This window comes from Akebia trifoliata, chromosome 12 (assembly GCF_017979445.1).
Source record: "Akebia trifoliata isolate Shusen 1 chromosome 12, ASM1797944v1, whole genome shotgun sequence".
Lineage (NCBI taxonomy): Eukaryota > Viridiplantae > Streptophyta > Magnoliopsida > Ranunculales > Lardizabalaceae > Akebia > Akebia trifoliata.
The window spans coordinates 24,845,813-24,870,376 of NC_141386.1; the positions used below are offsets into that span (position 1 = coordinate 24,845,813).

General features: G+C 33.9%; 1 long non-coding RNA gene and 2 pseudogenes across 12 annotated transcripts; 1 reads left to right on the forward strand and 2 right to left on the reverse strand.

The window, feature by feature from the left end:
- Positions 1–4,486: 4,486 nt before the first annotated feature.
- On the forward strand, positions 4,487–10,717 carry LOC147389132 (uncharacterized). Of its 12 annotated transcripts, none has more exons than XR_015170630.1 (10): positions 4,487–4,741; positions 4,883–4,977; positions 6,216–6,362; positions 7,478–7,559; positions 7,668–7,733; positions 7,854–8,065; positions 8,816–9,118; positions 9,197–9,325; positions 10,106–10,202; positions 10,325–10,717. It is a non-coding gene; the product is annotated as an uncharacterized LOC147389132 (long non-coding RNA). The 12 variants fall into 12 exon arrangements; XR_015170623.1 differs by having other exon boundaries at positions 4,488–4,741; positions 10,103–10,202; XR_015170625.1 differs by having other exon boundaries at positions 4,488–4,741; positions 7,854–7,949; positions 8,015–8,065; positions 9,197–10,202.
- A 1,268-nt stretch (positions 10,718–11,985) lies between these two features.
- On the reverse strand, positions 11,986–14,751 carry LOC147389133 (uncharacterized; annotated as a pseudogene).
- A 2,127-nt stretch (positions 14,752–16,878) lies between these two features.
- LOC147389134 (uncharacterized) lies at positions 16,879–20,404 on the reverse strand (annotated as a pseudogene).
- Between the last annotated feature and the right edge of the window lie 4,160 nt (positions 20,405–24,564).

The following is a 24,564-nucleotide window of genomic DNA, read 5'->3' on the forward strand; positions in this document are numbered from 1 at the left end:
AAAAAATATCTTCTACCAACTTCACTTCACTTGACTTGTAGAAATCAAAACCAACATCTGTCTTTCTCGGTCTTTGGAAGAATGACATATCAATTCTTAAGGATAACATACATTCCTACTTCTTGCAACATATTGTCGAAATTTGTGGTTGAAAAATTAAAAAACATTGTCAGATATATAGTAGTGACACCGACTACCTAAAACAATCCAAGTAATTATGCAAGAAAGATGAATATACCAAATTACAAAATAAAAGAGTTCTCATATCTATCATTGTCAAACATTTAATTATATTTTTTTTATGTTTAGCGTCTATCTACCATATTAAGTAAGAAAACTTTGAATCAATACTGAAATCGTAGAATCCGTAACAGAACTTTGAGATCTGCGAATAAATAAAGGTTAAAAAGTGATTCTATATTTGAACATGTAAATCCCAACAATATACAATCTATTCATCATTAGAAATCTCCATTATTCAAGCAAAATCGACAGAGATCATTCTCAAATGGTTGTAGAAAACATATTATGTAAAAGTATAGGGTTTCTAATGATGAATATAGATTATGTAAGTATCTATTTTTGAAAGATCGTTCATTTGAGCATCCATTGACAGAACCTTGTCAAATTAAGTAATGCTAAAATCTCATATTAAAGAACTTTATATATAATACAAGCTAGAAAAATAATACTCCCTTCCCCCCCTCCTTCCACTAAATATGATCATTCCAATCCTATCATAGACATTTCTATGGAAAGTTTGGCCCACTTTTTTGTTGATGCATGAAGAAAGCAAAAAAACCAGCCAACTTAGGTGCTGTTTGTTAAACTGAAAAAAATAAGTGTTGAATAGCATTAAGCGCTGAAACTTATAAGCGCTGAATTTAAGTATTGAAAAAGTTTTTTGTTTAAATGTTGAATCATGTTTGTTGCACATTGCTGAAGCTGGTAAATTGTCTTTGTTACCCTTACAATCTTATTATACATTGTTTGCATGTTTCAAATGCCTATTTCTTATCAAATATAATAAAATATATTATTTCTTATAAAATTAAAATACAATTCATTTTTAAATAATAAATAATACTCAAATCTTCAATTTATAAATAATAATTTCTATTTATAAAAGCCCACAAGTTTTAAATTAAAAATAATAATGTCATACAAGTTACCGAAATTTGAAATCAACATTAAAAGAACTTAATTTTGAATGAATAATTTTCGATGGAAATGAAGGACGTGTTATTATAAAAGCACCCTATGAATTAATAAGGGCAACTCACACTATAGCCAATTTTTTTTTGTTTTTCATGGGTTAAAGTTTTTGGAATGAGCAAATTTTTAGTGAGGATGGTCTATATGGTCTAGAGATCATCCTCACTAAAAATCAGTCCATTTTGAAACTTCTAACTTATTAAAAATAGTTTTTAAAAAAAGGGACAATTAACAATTCTTGAACTTGTTTTGATAGGGTTAAAAGTTTCAGGATATGCTGATTTTTGGTGAGGATGATCTCCGCATTGTAGAGATCATCCTCATCAAAAATCAACTTATTCCAAAACCTTTAACCCATATAAGACAAAATAATTTAGCCATGGTGTGGTTTATTAATTTGTGGGGGTGCTTATATACTAATGAGGAGATCATCCTCACCAAAAATCAACTCATTTCAAAACTTTTAACCCATATAAGACAAAATAATTTAGCCATGGTGTGGGTTTATTAATTTGTGGGTGCTTATATACTTATCCATGGGATATAAGAAGTAATATCCTTTTAAGAATAAGGGCATACTTGTCTGTGCTCAAAAAAATGAAGGGCATACTTGTCCGTGTCAAAAAAAGCAAAGTGCTTATCGCTTCAGCACTTTTTTTCAGCATCAAAATAGTGCTGAATTTTTTTCACTTATTTTCAGCAATAAGCATTGAAAATATAGAGTAAACAAACACGCTATTTTAACAAAAAAGTGTTGAATTTAATTTTTTTCAACAATAATTGATGAAAAATAGCACAAACAAACACTCCCTTAGTTAGTTGAAACATGATTTTTTTCATAATGGCCTTGATCAAAACAAGCCCGTAAGTGCTCCTAAGAAACTAATATGGAAAAATGGTCGAACCCAACTACTAGAGAGATGGAATGTCTAAAGTCCCAACCTCTAAAATCCCACCCATTGCCACGCCTAATTTGAAGACCCAAGAGCATCCCCCCCAACCACTAAAAATTGACGTTTCAGAATGAACTTGGGAGTAAATAATACCTAGCATGAATTTGAATTATAGATCATAATCGAAGTTTCTTTCTATTTGAAGTAGCAGCACAAGTCAACTCCATAATTAAATAACAATTAAAACAAGTATATAGATAATCAATCAAGCTTTAACAAATGTTTCAAAAGGTAGACTACAAACAACAACAAAACGAATCAAAACTAATAAAACCAGGATGAAATTTCAAACTAAAATAAAGCCTTTGTCTAATCCAAATAAAACTGTTCAACCACTCTATGAAGACGACACTGAAAATAGGACTTTATACTTTATTTTTCATATACATTTATAAATAAATAAAAAGGATAAAAAAGAAAACATAGGTCCATACTGTACGTCAGATCTCATGTGTGACAATGACGGTAAGCCATTCTCGAGTAAGTATATCTACAGTCTGAATTATTGAGATGCACACCATGCAAACCTTAAAGCTGACTTATCAAAAACGAACAAAGAAAAAAAGAAAAATTCTCTTAAGAGCTTCTTCGACAAACATAAAATTGAAGGATTGTTTAGCCAAAGTTTGATCAAGGGGTCATAATCAAAACTCCAGCAAAAAATTAGTTCAACCTCATCAACACACAGCTTCCATTGTGATGCAACAAACACACTAACCATACATGACAAACTTGTTCGACAAAACAGGCCAAAACACAGGGAAAGGAGTAGAAAAAACACAAAATACCAACTAATCAACAATGGCAGAGATAGATCCCTCTTGAGAATCAAAACTAATCGGATTTATGATAATTCAATTCGAATCCTATGGCATTATTTTCAACCTCAAGCCCAAACCCCTGATTTTTCACCAAGAAAGAGAGATGGAATGTCTCGACTTGAAACAGATCTTATTAGATCAGATCTTAAGAAAGAAATGAAGCCAATCATCTCTACTTGAAACCTAAAATTCCATATACAGTGAATCCCAACCAGCCCCATCATCTCTTCCTCTTATTAGGGTTACAAATACAACAACGTGCAGAGAGAGAGAGAGAGAGACAGAACTACCTGGAAAACTTGTGCCGGAGAAGATGGTGTCGAACCTCTCCTGATTTCGTAATCCCTTTGGATTGCTGAAGACTCTCGGTTGGGATCGAGAGAGAGACGATTGTGAATCCAAAATGCTAAATCGCGAAAGAGGATATTGTGAGCGGAGATCGAAAATTAACAACCTAGAATCGTGAGAGAGGAAATCGAATTGAGTATGAGATTTTAGATTCTAGGGTACTTTGGAGAAGAACATTCGAATTGACTGTTGTTAAGCTTTGAGTCTAAATTTTAATGGATATAAATAATACTGCCACCACAATTTTTTTAACGCCACACCAATCGGTGTAAGCATTAGTAAAAGTGGGTGCGACAATAGTAACTCACTTAATTATTTAATGACGGATTAAATTCGTTGTTTATATTCGACAATTATAGACGTCGTTAAGGGCTAAACAACTAACAAAACCCGTTGTAAATAAACAACTGCTTTAGTCCGTCGTTTTTTCCGCCTTATTTAGTCGTTTTTTCTTATTTGTGACGTAGTGCTTCTTTCTATATTTTATATTTTGGTGTAATTGATTGAATGAACATTGATGCAAAGAACTAAGTTTGATGGAGGAATATTGTGAAATCAACGACATCCAATTTTTTTCCTCTACAAATGGCATTGTGATGGCATGTCATTAAATTTATTCAAAGTCTCTAGTAGAGATCATTCAAGTTGTGTTTTCTTGGTGATCCAATAAAATAAGAGTTTTCTACTTATCATTGGTTGGCCATAAGGATTTCTCCTAGCTTACTTGGTATGTTTGGTTTTGTGGGGAATCGCATGTACCCGAGGGATTTGGGGTGAGATATATGATATAATACTCTTAAAAAGTGAGTTATTTCCTTAATAAGATCCAAAAATTAATACCCGGAAATCAAAGAACCCTTATCTTCTTGAGAATGAAACTTTTATGAGAAAAAGTTATTCAACTCTTTTATGAACCTCATACACTTTACTCTTAGCTCAAACTCCAATTAACTTTTCAAAAAGCATGTGGTATTAAAAAGCAGCACTTTTAAGCCGTCGTTTTAAACGACGGTTTCCAACAGTTGCTAAATGGATTTTTTTACGCTTCAGACTCGACTCATATTTGACTCACTGAATCTCATTCATCACTCTCTCTCACTCACTCTTTCACACTTGCTCACTCGATTGTCTCTCCTTTCTCTCACTCAACTGTTTCTCCTCTCTTTTTCAAATCTCTCTCTCTCTCTCTCTCTCTCTCTCTCTCTCTCTCTCACTCGATTGTCTCTCTTCTCTCTCGACTCTGTCTGTCTTCTCGCTTTCTCTCGAATATGTCTCTCTTCTCGCTCTCTCGAATCTGTCTGTCTCTCGAATCTTTTGGAAAGTATATCGATCGGAGTTTGATCGAAATTTTTAGGGCTTTGTTCGATCTCCCTCCCTTTGCTTGGTTTGTGATTAAATCTTCAGGTATGTTAAAGTTTTTTATTGAATCTCAGATTTTCCTTAATTAATTTAGGGTTTCAAACGTTTTCTTCATTGTTAAAGAAAGTTTTAGGATTTTGTTTGATCCCCCCTTCCCTATTCATTTTAAATTGCCTTCTATCTCAGAGGAAATCCATATATGATCGCATTTCAGCAACTAAGTTTCGATCTCTCTTGGATTTGACGCGAGTTTTTGCTAGGTTTTTTTATCTAATCTTAAGGTATGTTAAGGCTTTTAATCAAAACTCAAATTGTTCTTAATTATTTTAGGGTTTCAGATTTTAATTTTAATGTTATTTGTCAAAATGCTATATGTTCTCGGATGTTAGTTGTTTAATTGATATAATTATAAATTCTTCATCTGGTCCTAATTCATTGCTCATGTTGATTGTGATGAGATACAAAAGATGAGTTAAAGTAGTTTGGTTCAAACAGAGCGGTTGGATTAGTTTGCTTTATATTGTCTCAGTTGTGCTTGTGATTATAGTTGATCCATATTTGGATTAAACATAAAGGATTCATTTATCACTTCTAGGGTAATCTTATTCAGAAGTATATTAATGTGAAATGGAATGCAGTTCTCTTATGATCCAAAAATATATCTATATATTTATAAGAAGCAGCCATATATAATTTTGTAATTCTCATTAAGCATCTAAATATAAATATTGTATTATTTAAAAGTGGATAAGAACTACAGAAAAGAGTGAGTTGTTATGATTAGACCAAATTTTCCATTATTTTGTTGTGGATGATTCATGTGAGAATATTATGACATGTAGAATTTACTCCTTGAATTATAGAGGAAATTAGCTAAATAGGTATGAATTTTACAAAAATTACTAAACCGGCTTGTGTGCCATCTTAAGATATGCTTGCATAAGCTTCCACCATTATGTTGAGAACACAAACAGTTGTGTGATCATGTAAAAAAAGCAGAAAAATGGGTTACTGAGTGGTGAGATATAAGAGGGATAGAGAGAAGAAATCATAATCTGAAGCTTTTTTCTTTGTTGGGTACCCAACTATGAATCTATTTTAGTTTGGTGTAGTTGTGACTCTTTGTTTGGGTTTTTTTTCCTTGTCTTTCCTTTCGTGTGATGTGTGATCATTAATATATATATTTTATTGTATTCTTAATGGCTAAGGTGTCCCATTCCTATAATAAAGGTACGATGTCTACATGGCACATTTTTGTTGGAGTTTGAAACACCTAGAACTCTTAACCAAGCCATCCACGCAGCCTGGTATGTTTGAATTCCAACAAAAATGTGCCACGTAAACACCTAATGTTATTATAGGAATGGGACACCGTTCTGGATCACGACTCCTTTAAGTATCTAAAATTTCATTCACTCAAAACCTTTTCTCCTACCAAGTTTTTATTGTTCAAATCAACTAAGGACAATATAATGCTACCTAACTAAAGTTTTTTTTTTTTAAATCCCTAATTGCTAAGGAGGGGCCGGTGATGAGGATGATTTAAGAGGGAACAACAAAGAAGATTGTCCACATTTCCACCTACTTTTGTAGACAAAGTGTCAGTAACATGATCCTGCCAAATTGTTAGTGATGATGCTTTCTGCCTTGAAGCCATCCAATGAAGGTTAATTATAAAAACATGCCATTTCTTTACTACTTGCACCAAATACTACTTCTTGGGCAAGCATCAGTCATGCTTTCTAGTATGATAATACCATCAGTTGCACTATTTTAATATGTAATGAATACTAGTTATGCACGACTTGCATAGAAAAAAAAAATACTATTGTACAACTATGTGTAAGATGCTGCTTTTGACAGAATTGAAGGGAGGAACGTGATTCTTTCAAGACACCCAATTTTTTGGGGTTAGGCTTTGATGATGATTTTCAACCTCTATTATTTAAATTTTAAATACATACACATAAACAAACTACATCCGTATATGCATATATATCATCCTGCCTTCATTGTGTCATTCTGCTATTCTTCTGGTACCAAAATTCCCTATATTGGTGAGTTAAGAACTTGAGTGAGGGTAGTGTAGGTTGTTTAAGAATTTATAAGATCTCTCTCTCATGCACACACAAACCCCATTTCGTAGAATTTTTATTTGTATGCATGCAATATGCGTAAAATGTTCACCATTGTAAGTCGTAGACACATTTTTTTGCACTAGTTATGGATGAATTAATTGCTCATATTGGAGGGAGATTTATGTGTATACTCCATGTAGATGTAGTACTGTTGGTTACTGTGATTGGAGAATAAAACTTGGACTATGAAGGGATACCTTTTGAAAACCGGTGGTTTAAAAATAATTGCACCCCTAATTTATGGATCCTTCACAAACATGCTCTCTTTGGCCAGTTTTGTAGTTTTTGGCTCACTGTTGCTTGAACTTTTTATTTATCCTGTTTTTAATTAATTTATTATTATTGTTATTGTAATCAGATTTATTTACGTCTTGAGAAATATCATCCTCAGCCTTGTATTTGTTTTATTTTCTTTGAAGTTGTCATCTGTTAATGTCTTTTACTGTTAACTGAAAGATGAAAAAGCCCCTGTGATCTGTATCCGTACCAAACCCTATTTGGTAACATCCCAGTTCAATTGATGTGTGTACAATATGAAACTTAGGAGTTATGCTACGTGAGAATTACATGAATGAAGAAATCAATTTGAAGGTTTGGTGTAGGGCTTCTCTCAGCTAAATCTTGTATCTAATGTCTGTTGCAGTGTCCTTAAAGCCTGTACATTTTGAGGGGATGCGCTTTGATTTTACATGGGGACTGAATCAGAGATTTTCACTCATTCACAAGTAATATAGGCTGTTCATACATTTATTGAGCTTGATTTTCCCTCTTTTTTTTTTTTTTTTTGTTATTTGTTATTTGTTCTGACTAATTTCCTTCGCAACCATCCACAGTCCTCTGAGACTATCAAAATTCCTACCGCTCACTATGAGTTTGGGGCTAACTTCCTAGACCCTAAGGTAAGTTGCCATCCCTATTTTATTTTTCAAGAGCCTCCTATGTACTTTCAGTCATTCTAATTAAATTTTTTTTAATTAAATGTATTGTTAATTGATGGAGCATCCATGGGCATTTCACAGATGATGCTTTTTGGAAGAATTTTGAGCGATGGGAGGCTTAATGCCTGAGTGAAATGTGATTTGACTGATAACCTGACTTTGAAAGCCAACGCTTAGGTAATTGACATTTTCATGTGTTTAATTTACACTCTGATGTTTCATTTTTTTTTTTTTTTCTCCAGCTTACAAGTGAGCCACATATGTCACATGGAATGGTCAATTTTGACTATAAGGTTAAGCTCTCTGACTCATTAACCTCCTTGTATTACCAATCAAAATAAATAAATAAATAAATAAATAATAAAGTCCTTGTATTCTGTGGCATTTCTTGATTTTCATGTGATTGATGCATGTTGTATCTTTGTTGCTGGTTCGGCCTCCTAGATGCACCTCCCATAGCATTCCTGAAATCAATCTAAACCATGTAATCTATTGCTCTAGGACTCTTTGGCATGTTGTTTGAAAACTAAGACTCTACTTTTAAATCACTTGTTAAAAACGTAAGTCATCTTAAAGTGTGGAACCACCACTTAACTAGTTTATTTATTTTCCATTGTATTTACCTACACAATAAAAGCATGGTCGCTGGATAGACTAAAAGAAAAACAGTAATATAAATTCTGACCATTTGGTGGGAAGGTCTGATCCTCCTAGGATGAAATCAGAGGCATCTACTCCTTCATATTGATCTCTGTCTAATTTATTTTCTTTCTTTTTTTTTGTGGGTTGGGGAGGGATTGTACTGGTCCCTCCATTTAGCCTTGTATGCCTTTGATCAATCCCGATGCCCTCAGTTGATGTCTGATGATCTTCATCACATACCATACTGACAGTGTGGATGGTGGTTCACAATAAGCTATTCAGACTACCCTAAAATATTTGTTTTATGTGTAGGGATATTATAGAATGAAGTATCCTAGGCTTGGACCCTTAGTTTAATTGGTTGACATGTTGTAACTTGTAATGCAACTTTGAAGCCGCAGGTTCAAGTCCAACTTACCCACCAATAAAGAAATGTAGAGTTATCTTCTTCTTCAGTGTAAATTTTCATCTGAGGTTTGCAACTCTTTGAACATTGCCATAGATGTAGCTTCTGCCATGGATTATCTGCACCATGACTGTGAACCACCTATTGTTCACTGTGATCTCAAACCTGGCAATGTCCTTTTGGATGAAGACATGGTTGCTCATGTAGGGGATTTCAGACTCGCAAGGATTCTCTCTTGTAATAATCCTTCACAGGATCAGAGCAGCACAATTGGATTTCTTACACTGTTCTAAAATATGTAAGATTCTTTCTGTATAAATTGTGGATTTGTTTATTTTCTTGAAATCTTTGTTGAGGAAACAATTTAAAATATCAGCTCGTTTCTCCCCTGATGACAAGTACTCGAGGAAGAGAGTTCTCTTGAAGAAATGTTTTGGATTGCTGCCAGCTCAAAAGCCACCACCAAAGTATTGAATGGGTAACTTGAAACCTTTTGTTCCTTAAGGTAAGAATTGTATTAAGTATTTGGTAATTTTATGAGTTTGGAGCAAAGTTTGAAACCTTACCATCAATTTGCAATGAGAACTGAAACTTATAAAAGAGCTGTAATTGACAATATTAAGGTGAGATGTAAGTAATGTTGCTTTACAAGTATAGAGCTGAGTCTGAGTCAACTTGATCAACTTGGGTAAGTCAGAATGGACTTAGTAAACCGACCGAGTTTGTCGGTTATATCCAAAAATTTGTGTTCTTGATATACTCGGTGAAGTTGACTGGGTTTGAGTTGGTTTTATGCATTTTTTCTGTATGGTAACGATTTTACTTTTTTTTTTGTTGTTTTGATGAGTATAAAATTTTAAAAATATCAGAAGAGGAAAACAAAGGAGGCTGAGATATCCCGAATAAGACAGAACAAAGCAGAAAAAGAAAAAATGAGCCACCGAGAAGCTATCCTACAAGCTACAAAGACTATCCCATCTAAACACAAAATCCTCAAAAGAAAGCCTAGGGTACTCCTTGCTCAACTCTGCCCAAAGAAACAACCACCCTAAAATCACCATCTATAGCAAATTGCAATTAAAATGAAATTGGATTTTTGAGGAGGGTAGTTAAATGATTCTTGTTCTTCTATTCCTTTCTGTTTGGAGTGATGTATCTTTTGACATTAAAAGAGCCTTCCTTAACAGAAGATGATATATTTCTAATTAGTCCCTGAGTTTTAGATGGTTGCTTGATAGTCCATTTAGTAAATTTTTTTATTTCTTAATGGCCTTTCAACCAGTAGCAGCAGCTCTACAACAATGGTTCAGATTACAATAGCAGCAAGAATTCTTCTCCTCTGATCAATCTAAAATTATTTAATAATTTTTATTCACATAGAGGTACTTCTTTCTTTTCCTTCAATTGTAGCAACTTGCTTGATTGATGTCTCTATTTGCTTTGATTTCGAACGGGATTTGAGTTCATTACTTTTGCTAATCTTTTACTGTGATTTGTATTTCAGGTATTGCTGTTAATGGTGAAGAGAGTCTGAGAAAGATGAGTTTAGAGAGAATTGAAGGGGGCTAGTCTTAATGGTGAGGTGTTCGATTGATTGGAGAAGATGAAGATGAATGGGGGATGAAAACATGGCTGAGAAGAGGGAGACAGTGAGTGAAAACATGATGGCTAAGATGATGAGGAAGAGGGTTGCTATTTGGACAATTGAAAGATGTTGCTGTAATGGCTGAAGATTGAACATTCCAAAAAATTACTTTTTTATTTTATTTTATCCATTTACATATAAATGCCGGAATTCATGAGAATGGGGTTGAAAGAGGTTGTTGTAATGGGTGAAGAATGTAAATCCCTTTTTTAAATTATAAATCCAAAGAAGTAATTGTTTTTATATTATAAATCCAGAAAAATGACTATCCAAAACAGTCATTTTTTACGACTGTAAAAAACCATCGTTTCTTTTTTCAATTTTTATCGGCAGTCGCATTCTAATCGCAACTCCTTTTAAAATGACTGTCCAAGGCAGTCGTTTATCTTGCATTATGACGTAGCGATATGATTGGATGCCACAAGGGTATAGATCACAAAACTTTTAAGAAAAAAAAAGATCTATATTTTCAATCTTAAATTTTGATGGATGAGGTTGCCCCATGGGTTGGGCTTTGCCCCATGGGTTGGGCAAAGCCCAATGGACCATGGTCAACCTGTTTGACTTAGAGATACCTTATTCCAAAAGATTTAACTATTGAATTTTGATTTTAAATTGGAGAGTTTGTCGGCCTTCCCTTTTCAACACCTTGAGCCAAGCCTTAAAAAGGCCTTTCTTTTTTTTTTTTTTCTTTTCTTTTTTAGTCTTACTTTCTATGAAATCAAGAGGGCTATCTTGTTGGATAGGCAATGTGGTGATCCATGTGGGCCCAATGACCCTTGGTAAGATTCAAATCGTACTAAGTTAGTCAAGCTACCCATATTTTTTTTCAAAGCCTTTGATGAGGTCAAAATAAATCTTTTTTTTTTCCTTGAGTATCACCATGAGACAACCATTGGCCATCATCTGTCATCTTTATCAAGGCTAAGTGACGAGCCCGGAAATGTGTTTATGAAGTTTTCTTTTTTAATAGTGAAATTAGATCTAAATGTATCATTAATTTTTAATATATGAAATAAAATGTCTAATCATAAGAGTCAACCTTTAAAGACCTTAGTCACTATTAAGCAATGGATTGGAATCACTAGTTGAGAAGTTGATCCAGCTCAAACATGTGGTACAAGTCCTCAGGGCTCTTCTTAGTTTGTTTGTTGGGCTAATTTGTTGAAATTTCAATTGTTTCCTTTATATTTTGTTTAAAAGAATGTCAATGGTCTTCAAGATGCATTTAACATCAAAGAGTCATATATTCAGGACAAAACAATTCGATAGTTGTGACTGCATAACAAAGGGCCGGGATAACATTATTGCATAAGAAACACTCTCCAAGTCACTCATAGTGCAATAAATTAAGTGTCCCATGCATATACATGCCATTATAATGATATAATTTACACAAATATTTCATAAGACTTGGCAAAGACTCACAACAGACATAAATTTAAACCTCAACATGACTAAATAAACATACAAAGTAATCATATATAATACATTAAAAGACTTAGTATATATGGGGGATTTTACACGTCAGACCAGACAATGTCCAACCCTCCCCAATCACTATGTGGCACGCCCAACGCTTCCCACACAGCTCTCAAGGCATGAACAATGTTGTTAGGACATGGATGCTGATAGTCGTGGTCACTATCACAACCCATAGTTGAGTTGCACACATCAACTACCCTGGCCACCACACTGCACCCATTACTGCTGATCTTGATGTTCTTCAAGCACCTGCTCTCGTTGTTCAACCATCCAGTTGATAGAGCAACCACCGGTGTATCATCAGAATGGTACTGATTGTCACATTCTGAAGGCCCACTGCCATCTCCATTCTTCTCATAACTGTTGATTGTCAAAAGTGCCTTTGTATGGGTGGATACCGGTGGCGAACACCTGTGGATGGGGTAGAGCTTTCCTTGTACACAACAATCAGAGTCATTCTCTCTATTGCATTGGCCAGCTAACATTACCACTTTGTTTACATGTCTGAGCTTCAACATTCAGGAATTCTGTAACAAGTAGTAGAATGAGAAGAGGTAATGCGCTTAATGTAAAGTTATTCATCTTCTCTCTTTCAATGTACTTGTGTGGAAATGCTTAATGCAAAGCAAGTGCACATGTGATAGGTATATATATAAGACACAACCTACACGAAATACCATTATTTGGTTCTGAAAAATAACAATTTTAGGCATAGATTTTTAGGATTAGCTAACTACTACAATAGTCAAACCAGATTCCTTCCATCAACATAATTGCCATGGCGAGATAATCAAATTTCATATTTCAATTGTAGTTGTTTCTGTTCCATGGTTTCATACCTTAGCAGTCATGTAGAGGTTTATTCTTAATTAATTTCATTATAAACAATAAATATTACACCAGATTTTGATCCTGAACTTCGAAGCTCTTTATTTTTATCTCATTGATTGATTCAATATAGTGAAAGGCATGGCATTGTTGATAATTTAAGGTCAATGTTGCCATCACCACCTTTTTTAATGACTTAGCTTAGACCCAAATTGTGTTTATGATACTAACTGCAAAGAGAAGAGTCTTAAGAAATTATGTATCAACATATAGGGACAGAGTTGTAGTCTCAATCAGGTCATAGTTGTGTTTATTCTAATTTAAATATTTAATGTTTCTAATGTTTAATATTATTTAGCATAATTGTCTCCTCTAACGAAAGTTTTGAACAAGTTGTTATGTAAATGTCTTGTATTTTGTTGGTGGTATACTGAGTTGTTAGGGTTACAAAAGGTAATTGTGTAATTAAGGATTTTTATTTTTGGGAGATTGACACGTTTTAGCAACTCCCGATTTTATAAATAGAGATCTCTAAGACTGTAAAAGTTGAAAGAAAATAGTGTCGTTCTTGTTATGATCCGTGGACATAGACACACTGTCAAACCACGTATATCCTTATGTTTTTGTGTGAGATTTGTATTCTTTTTGTTGTTTCCTTATTATTTTTTCACATGTGTGCGTGTGTGTGTGTGTGTGTGTGTGTGTGTGTGTGTGAGAGAGAGAGAGAGAGAGAGGGTTTATATTTTGTTCCGAACGTGCAAGAGAGAGAGAGAGGGTTTGTATTTTGTTCCGAACGTGCGATGATTTGCATTGTCTATTTTCCAACAATCCTGATGATATAATAGGATTCCAATAAAATTGCAAAATTACCTTTAAGTCCCATGTGGCTCATTTCAAAACTTAAAAGACTATTTTTTCTCAAAAACTTAAAGATTGCTGAAGACTTGGATGGCTGTGAACCTTTTTATTTTTCCAGTAACAATAAATTTTAATTGAAGATAGGAGAAAAGGAGAGGTAGACAATGCTATAACAAAAAAGGTTCAAAAGAAGAGAAACATGGTGAATTTGTTTTGAAAGGTTTGCACTCTGTCACAGTTTCCTTCTAATCAGCCAAAACTCTGCCATATGAAATTCAATCATAAAAGATATTCTAGTTACTTTCTGTCTCTCATAAAAGCATAGATAAATATTGAATATATTATCATCACAAGTGATCTATCTTAACTTAACAGAGTATTTAAATGTCAAACTCACTCAATACATGCAAAGAACAACCATACAGAGTAATTGAAAGTAGTAGTATTATGGATTTTAAGCATCAGACCAGACAATGTCCAACTCTCCCCAATCAGTAGGTGCCACCCCCAACGCTTTCCACACAGCTCGTGAGGCAACAACAATGTTGTTAGGACATGGGGGCAGGTAGTCATGGTCGCTATTACACCCCATAGTCGAGTCACACTCATCAACCACCATGGCCACCACACTACGCCCATTAGCACTGATTGTGATGTTCTTCAAGCACCTGCTCTCGTTGTTGAACCATCCAGTCGATAGAGCTACAACCGGTGTGTCATCAGAATGATATTTGTTGTCACATTTTGATGGCCCAACACCATCTGGACCCTTCTCAAAGCTGTTGATTGTCAAAACTGCCTTTGTATGGTTTGATACCGACGGCGAACACTTGTAGATGGTGTAAAACTTTCCTGGTACACAACAAAGTGAGTCATTCTCTGCGCATTGACCGGGAGGGTGTTTCATAGCTCTCACTTTGCCGCTCGGTTTACATGATTGACCTTCAACATTCAGGCATTCTATAATAAGGAGTAGAGTGAGAAGAAGTAATGCACTTGATGTAAAGTTCTTCATCTTCTCTCTTTCAATGTAATTGTGTGGAAATGTTTAATGCCAAGCAAGTGCACATGTGATAGGTATATATGAGGCACAACCTACTCAAAATGCCATTATTTCACACTGAAAAAAGAAAAAACAATTTTAGGCATAATTTTTTTTGGATTAGCTAACTACTAAAATAGTCAAAGCAAATTCCTTCCATCAACATAACTGCCACGGCAGGATGAATTAAATTTCATATCCCAATTGTAGTCATTTTCTATTTTTAATTAGTTTCATTATAAACAATAATATTATGCCAGATTTTGATCCCATCTTCCTATTCTAAATGAGAAGCAACTTTTTTTTTTCAACGTATTTCCTTGTTTAATGTTAATGTCACCATCACCATCTTGTTTAATGCTTAGTTTGGCCACAATTTTGTTGGTTTTTGTGATACTTACTGCAAAGACAAAAGCCTTAGTAAATGCAATATGACCATATAGGGACAGAGTTGTAATCTCAATCCTGCAATAATTCGTTTCCTATTCTTGGAATTTTCACATTTAATTTCTAATGTTTATGTTAAGTAGCATAATTGTCATCTCTACGACAGACATGTTTTGAGAATCGAGTATTCTGGGAGGACAATCCCATTCAATTCATTACCACTAAGAGACAATACTATCAAGCTTAACAATCTTTCAAGATTTGGGGGTATTGGGTTGTTCAATTTATTGGGACTGAGATATAATAACCTCAACGCATTAATTGATCCATTCGATTGATTTTCACTGATATCTAATATTCTGAAAGTTGAAAATATTATGAAAGATGCGGGAATTGTATCATAAAATGACTTGAATGAAAGAAATATATATTTAGATGATTAAATTGGTTTAACCAATTTGGAACCATTTTCAGTTCTACCATTGCATTGAAGATCTAGAAGATGGACAGGCCAACATTTTTTTATAAAACTATTTAAACATGGTTGCACCATTTGATCCCTTAATTTTAGACATAAAGGGTTATTTAAGAACCTTTTGTAACTGATGTTAAACCTTGACAGTTGATTGAGTAATTGGGGTTCAATCATTGTTTGCTTGACAAGTGTGTCTTAAAGCCACATCAGCATCTATTTAAAGGGACTGATTTCATTCATTTTGTACAAGCAATTCAATTGACAAATTCTTGTTTCGATCTGTCATAACTACACTGTTTTATCAAAGTGATTTATTAATGTTTGGCATTATAGGAAGCATGAATAGATCCAACAAATATATTACAAGAACTCATATTCGATCTGAAGTATCCTAAAACCAACTTTGTTGGTAATCTATTGTTGATCATGATTTTCTTATTGGCGGAAAATATTGGTCTAAAGACAATGATATTTCTCAAGCTTCAGATCTATCTTCCCAATTTTCCTAATCTCTTATCCTCATGGTTTTCCAACTTTCTCAACAAATTATTCAAAGCTTTTGGAATTGGAACTTTAGAAATATTAAAATAGTTTTCGAAAACAACTTTAAGAGAAATTATATTCCAAAGAAATATTGGGATTGGATATTAATAATCATTTGTGAAGAAGGATAGAAAGAGAAGATGCAAAATCAAAACATGATGGAGTGGGAAGAATTTAGTTAATACACAATTAGACAAACAGAACTCTAATAAAAAAGGAGATCAAGGCCATTCTCACTACGTGAAAACTGGAAAATTTGACAGAAAAAATTGACGAGCCAAGGCGCACGAATTTTAGAAACTGAATTTTGACGGTCTAGGACCGTCAAAATTCTAGATATTGCCAGATTTGACGGCTTAGAGCTGTCGAATTTCTCCCATCCTTCATTAATTTGTCAGTTTCAGCCTGTTGAAAAAAAAAATTGACAATGAAAAATTCAACGCCAATTCGACCGCTTTGTCCGTCGAATTTTATGAAATTTGATGGCCCAGGGCCGTCAAATTTGGGCTTTTTTCGCATTGTGTCTCTAGTTCAATAGCTACAAAAATGATTGAATATGATGATTTTGGGTGTACAGATCTGTCATAAGTTTGGTTGAGCATTCATGTATCAGTAGACACAAAAGATTATGTCATGTGAGGCGCAAAGGAGATCAGAAAGAAGGCTAGGTGGACCCATAGTTCAGTTGGTTGAAAAACTGCAAATACGACTACGAGGTCGTGGGTTCAAGTCTAGTTTACCTATCAAAGAAAAAATAAAAACACCACTGTGTCGTTTTGATGACACCATAAAAAATAAAATGTAGACATACAGATGCAAAGTATTATAATGACATGATTTACACAAATATTTCATAAGACTTGGTAAAGACTCACAACAGACATAAATTTAAACTACAACATGACTAAATAAACATACAAAGTAATCATATATAATACATTAAAAGACTTAGTATATGTGGTGGATTTTATGCGTCAGACCAGATAATGTCCAACCCTCCCCAATCACTACGTGGCACGCCCAGCGCTTCCCACACAGCTCTCGAGGCATCAACAATGTTGTTAGGACATGGAGGCTGATAGTCGTGGTCACTATCGCAACCCATAGTTGAGTCACACTCATCAACCACCATGGCCACCACACTATGCCCGTTACCACTGATCGTGATGTTCTTCAAGCACCTGCTCTCATTGTTGAACCATCCAGTTGAGAGTGCTACTACCGGTGTATCATCAGAATGGTACTGATTGTCACATTCTGATGGCCCACCGCCGTCTCCACCCTTCTCAAAGCTGTTGATTGTCAAAAGTGCCTTTGTATGGGTGGACACGGGCGGCGAACATCTGTAGACGGGGTAGAGCTTTCCTTGTACACAACAATCAGAGTCATTCTCTTTATTGCATTGACCAGGAGGGGGTTTCCTCCCTCTCACATTGCCACTTTGTTTACATGACTGGGCTTCAACATTCAGGTTTTCTACAACAATGAGTACGATAAGAAGAAGTAATGCACTTGTACAGAAGCTCTTCATCTTCATTAACTCTCTACTCTTGTGTGATAATGCTTTTTGCAAAGCAAGTGCTCGTGTGAGAGGTATATATAGGGTACAAACTTCACATAATCTGATATTATGCACTGAAAAAGAACAATTTTTGGCATAGATATTTTAGTAGCAGCTAACCATTACAGTGGTCAATAACCATATGCCCTCTATGAAAATATTTGACACGGCCCGACACAGAGATTTATTCTTAATTAACCATATCATATACAGTGACCTTACGATGGAGTTTGATGTGGACCCTTTTTTTAATTGATATTTTTATTGAAATTGTTCATTTTGTTGAACCTCTTAAGACGTCAATGGGATGGCATTAGAAATAATATGAAATCAATGTCGCCATCACTATCTTGTTTAACAGCTTTATTAAGACCCAAATATGTTGGTTTTTATGATATTAACTGTGAAGACAAAAGCCTTTGGAAATTCTGTAAAAACATATGAGGACAGACTTGTAGTCTCATATCTCAATCATGTAATGGTGTAGTTGATGCATTTAATCCTAATTTCATGTTTAATATTAGATAGCATAATTGTCTCTTCCAAGGTGTACATTTGCATCTTTTCTTTCGCGAGGAGATTTGCTCCCCCCAGTGATACTCATTTATGTGAATTTTGAACAGAGTTACATTTTAATTTGACTTCTTGAAATCTACTTTGAGTAAAAAATATCATTTCTTGATCATAATTATCCACTACTAGTAGGGGTGCAACTTGGTTCGGTTCGGTTCGGTTTGAGGTCAAATTGGAATCGAACTGACATACCAAACCAAATTTCATTGGAACCAAACCAACCCAAACCGAATTAAAGTCGGTTTGGTTCGGTTCGGTTCCACGGATTGCAAATATTTTATAAATTATAAGTAATATTTTTTAATGAAAAAATAAACATAAAATTTCATATAATAAATCACAAATCTATCTATAAAAAGTCATTAGTTTATCCATAAAAGATCACAAATCTATGTACGAACTCTTAAAATAATTCTTAATAATTATTATATACATATATATTTATTTATTGCATAGAGGTTCGGTTCTCGGTTGGTTCAGTTCTATACAAGCTTGATCCAAGAACCGAACCAAATTGATCGGTTCTCCATTTTCGTAACTCGGAACCGAACTGCAACTTGTTCCAAACCGAACCAAACCACCCCAAAGCTATCGATTTGGTTCGGTTTTCGGTTTGAACTAGACAAAATTGCACCCCTAGCTACTAGCTCCCGCTCCGGAACAAGGAGCACGTTTAATCATGTTTATCCCCCGAAAAACAACAACCTTTCGCAAACCAAATTGGACGTTACCTGCTATATCTCGTAATATTTTCAGTATTGAAACTATCAAATTGAACATTTTATCTTAAAAACGAGTCTTTGAAAACCAAGTACCAGTTAAAATTGAGCTTGTATAATTGAACTTAATTCTTTCTATTTTTGTATTTCTTTTTTTAAATAATTCACCTCAATGAATTTCTTCTAAGCTCTATTGAAACAAATAGTGAATTGCGACAAGACGTGAATCATGGTAACTTTTCTTCAAATCAAACAAATTTAAAGAATAATTCTGGGATGAGAAAACAGAGAACAAATTTAAGAGTAATCACTTTTCAAGAACAAACAAAACAAGAACAATCTAAAAGTAGTTACTTCTCAAGTAGATCAATGTTCTTGGACGAACATTTTAGATCGATCTAGATAGAGAAAGAACATCATAAATAAGTTCTCTTTAACCAAAAATTATTAAGGGTGCTTACACAAATGTATATAGCTTTTCTAAAACTTATGCATCCAGAATCCAGATGCATTTTGAAAATATTTATGAAACAGAGAATCCATCCGTTTTGGAAATAAGCTTTTGATGAAAACAGATGCGGATTTTACCACAAAAAAAAAAAAAAAAAACAAGCAATGTAAATTGTGGTTGATTATCGACAACCTTTGTGTAGTCTAATGGTACTTCAAAAGAAATTGCAGCCATAATGTTGAAATATACCATACAATAAATAAAGAAAAAATTACACAATATTTCATGGCACTTGGGGTAGACGTACAATGGGCCTTAAATTTAAACAACATCAGCATGTTTGGAATAAAAGAAAGACAAACACAAACTCTTATATTTACTAATCAATATATGGAACTCACTCAAACATACAAAGTACAACCATATAAACTAAAAAAAAGCTATATTATGGATTTTAAGCATCAGACCAAACAATATCCAACTCTCCCCAATCACTTTGTGGCACACCCAACATTCCCACACAGCTCATAAAGCATCAACAATATTGTTAGGACATGGGGGGTGGTAATCATGGTCACTATCACACCCCATAGTCGAGTCACCTTCATCAACTACCATGGCCACCACACTATGCCCATTAGCGTTGATCATGATATTTTTCAAGCAACTGCTCTCATTGTTGAACTATCCATTTGATAGAGTTACCACCAGTGTGCCATCAGAATGGTATTGATTGTCACATTCTGATGGCCCACCACCATCTCCACTCTTCTCGAAGTTGTTGATTGTCAAAACTGCCTTTGTATGGCTTGATACCAACGGGGAACACTTGTAGATAGTGTAGAGCTTAACTTGTACACAACAATCAGAGTCATTCTCTGTATTGCATTGGCCAGGAGGGGGTTTTGTCCTCCGCACTTTGCTGCTTGGCTTGCACGACTGAGCTTCAACATTCAGGCAATCTGTGACAAGTAGTAAAATAAGAAGAAGTAATGCACTTGAACAGAAGCTCTTCATCTTCTCTGGCTCTCTCTATGCTTGTGTGATAGTGATAATGTTTGTTGCAAAGCAAGTGCTCATGTGATAGGTATATATAAGGTACAAACTTTGCATACTAATGTTATTTGGCATTGAAAAAGAACAATTTTTAGTAGCTAACCATCACAGTGTTCAATAACCAGATATCCTCTATGAACGTAATTGCCATAATCTAATAGCTTGAATTAAATTTTGAATCCCAATTATAGTTGTAAAATCCCGAGTTTTCAATTCGTATCTCGAGAAAAAATAAATAGTAAAATTTTAAAAAAATCTTGAAAGTGGGATTTAGGGGTAAAAATTTATGATGTTTCTGATCATTTTTAATGAAATCTGACATCACCATTAGATTCAAAATGATCGAAAAACATACTTTAACATATAAGAATGCTCAAATGCGAGTCCGAACATAAAAATTGTAAAATCCTTGATTACCGAGTCGGACTAGGCTAAAATAGTGACTTTTTGCTAGAGCAAGAATTATTAAAATTCGATTATACTATTGGATTCGTAATAAAAAATTATTGAACATGGAATATTTATTTGTCATTTTTGGAGTACAAAAAGTCGAATTATCATCAAAAACGAAAATGATGTCAATTTTAAGGGTCACCTCAGGCCAAAAATGTAAACTTTTGTTAGAGATAGAATTTGTAGAAATTGACTACACCATTAGATCTGAAACGAAAAATTAGGCGAAATAGAGTATTCATTCGTCACTTTTGAAGTCCAGACGGTCAAGTTATCGTCGGTAGAAACAATAGGCAAAATACCGATTTCGTCCCAAGAATTTATATAAATAAATTCTTAATTTTTTTTTCACCATTCATCTTTCCATTTTGTTAAAAACCAACCACGTTTTTAAAAAAAAAAAAATTTTCTCCCAATTTTTCAACTCCGATTCGTCGCGAACCGTTCACTGTCGACGTCCAACGCAAAAGGGAGAAACGTCTGCAGCCGCATTCTCTACAAAACCCACCCAATCTCTTTCCATTTCACTTTCTTTTTCACCCCGTATCGTCAAAAATCAATCATATTTATATACGGGAGTTTCGAAACTTCGACATCGGATTTCATCCGTTTCGGGATCAAACCGTCTTCCGTCGCAGAAAGGAGAAAAGACGACGGCGTCGAGGTCTTCGAAACCACTAGGTTAGATTCGAAAATCAGTCGTCTCAAACTTTAAATCATCTCGATTTCCATGTCGTTCGCCTCGATTTCCACGCACACGTTTCTATCCTTTCGAACAAAGATGGTAAGGAACTCTCAATTTCTATTAGTAATCGTAGATTGTGAAAATTGAATTTAGGATTTTATTAAAAATTTGTAGTGAGTTTCCAAAAAAAAAAAATCGAATTCAATTGGTTATTTCAAATTCACGTCAGAACTCGCATGTTTGATATGTTTAACTGTATTTTACAACAAATTATATGTGGATAAGATATTTCACTGGGTTATTTCCGTCAATTGGGTGCATCGCTCGGATCACGTTTTGATTTAAGTTTTGTACTTTTTCAATGTTATTAATAAAAACGAATTTCATAGTTGGAAAAATGATTTAATATTCAATGAACTCATATTGAGTTGATGAATATCAGAAAGTGGATATTTTATTTGAGAGATTGAAAACTGTAAAAAAAAAATTAAAAAAAATGGAAAAAGGGTATGAAACGATAAAATGTCAGAGTCACACCCGAGCGGTGATGTCTGCATTTTACATTGTTGTGTTGTGTGTAGGTTGGTGAACGGATATCCAAGAATAATGTTACTGGATGCATATTTATTTACTTTCTGTTAGCCTGAAGCGCTGTTTACTTTTTCGTTCTGTTATTTATTTTAGGTCGGTGGCCATACTTACATGGTAGGAAATTGGATATACATTCTCAACCTTGTATTGTTAATTTTTCTTTTATTTTCAAATGAAAATAATATATATATAGCTATTTTGTGAGCTGTTGAAGAGTCTGTGAATGCCTGAAGGGATAGTGCGTCATATTATCGGAGTGGTGTACTATCTTAGGATGTACGGTATGAACCACCAAGCTCATATGTGGTATGGTATGCGTATGAGAGTGAAGTCACAATTGGAATCCGGGTTTATTCCTCTTTATCTTTACCAGTGAACTTGTACTGTAAAGGTGGTCGTATACGAATGGTTTGTATATTTAAGAATCACATGTACGCCTGATAGGAATAGACGAAGATGATTAGTTAGTGATCACTAACAATCTATAGTAATCGAACGTTTTGACACAACAAAAAAAGACCTATTATTTACGGTCACATCAAACGGTCAGCCTGAGCCGGATAAATGGTCAACCAAACGTGGTAAATGCAGCGATCAATTACAAAATCAAGAACTAAAAGCTAGTAAAAAATTGTAACATCATGTCCCCACTAAGAGCGATCTAATCATGAATCCCAACTCTCTAATTTCACTACTCCACCATGTGTATTATGTATATGTTGCCTTATTTTAATATATAAAATGAAATGCAAGTTTAATGTTTCCATTTGATCAATTAGATTTGTATAAAAATAAAATGCTATAGTGAGTACTGTTGGTTGATGTATATCAGTTTTAAAATGTTTAGTTGCTCATCTCTGATTATAGGTACCAGTTAATCGTAGTTTCTTTCGTAAAATTTTGTATATTTAAAAATGATTCAGTATGTTTATTCGTTCATGTTAGGAGAGGTTATTGACAGAAATTGTTTGCTTCCCAACTGGGTAACCATTGTTACTCACCCTTTCCTTCTCCATTTTTTAGTTTCAGATATGAAACTTAGTGAAATAGGTGTAGAAAACGAGTGAGAATCATTTGGTGGGTTAGATAAACAGCCATAGTCCGTCACTTGGTGAGTATTGGGGTTATACCCCCTAGTGGTGTCAATTTATCTAGGATTATTATGAATTTTGTCTTGAGTGTTAGGACTTCTGTTAGAGTGAGGATGTTTGTATAATTTTGTGTTTTGTTATCCTTTCGTATTCTGATATATTGTTTGTTAATAGATGTATGTAAACTTCCACTATTGTTATATTTTGTGTATATATATATATATGTGTGTGTGTGTGTGTGTGTGTGTGTGTGTGTGTGTGTGTAGGATTGTATGTCGTTTATTAAGTGCAGGTTGAACGCCTTTGAATGCTAACATAATAGAGGAGACTATGCCGAAATTTCGAGGTGCCACCTAGTATCTCGGGATCTGACATGGGGATTCGTGTCAGCGTTCAATGGGGTGCTACAGTAATCGTATTCTTATCCATTTTACACATAGAGATTATTCTCAATTAACCAACTTTAATATGAGAAATTTACCAAAAGAGTACAGTTTTCAAAATTAATTACCAAAACAGTAAACTATAGCAATTATTTTCGAAAACGGTAATTTTTCGATTTTGAAAATAGTATTTTTTTTATCAAAACAATAAAATGTAATTTTTTTATACCGAAAATACCTTTTTTTTTGTTTTACATATGCATTTACCATTCTAACCTTAACAATACATAAAAATCCAACTAAATCTTTTGATTCTTTTTAATCTTCTAACAAAAACTTGCCTTCATCTTATCCATCTTCTCAAATTTGAGATGTTTTCATCTCCTCTCATCTTCCTAAATCTGAGACATCTTCATCTCCTCTCTTGTTCGAATGGATCTTCAACTACACTAAAGTTGAATGACGGCAACGACGTAAATTGACCAAGTCTTCTTTATCTCCCCAAATCTGAGATCATGTCTTCATTTTCTCTCTTGGTTGATTAACTCTTTTTCTCTATTGACTCTCTAAATTGATCTCGTCTCTTAGGTAATTTTTTTTTTTACATATTTAAATCTACATTTATTTGGCTAGTAATTCAACTTCATTATTTTTTATTTTAGGGTTATTTTTTTATACATTGTGATTGATTAATAATTCAACTAAATTTCATTTTTTTATGGTTAATTTTATTTTTTTACATATTTAAAACTATTTTTTATTGATTAATAGCTCAATTAAATTTCTTATTATGTTTTAGTTTTTTTATATTTTAACTTACATTTCTACTTGTTGATGACTCAACTAAATTCCTTCGTGTTGGTTTAGGTAATTTTTTTTTATTGATTTTTTATATATTTAAAGTAACAAAATCATGAG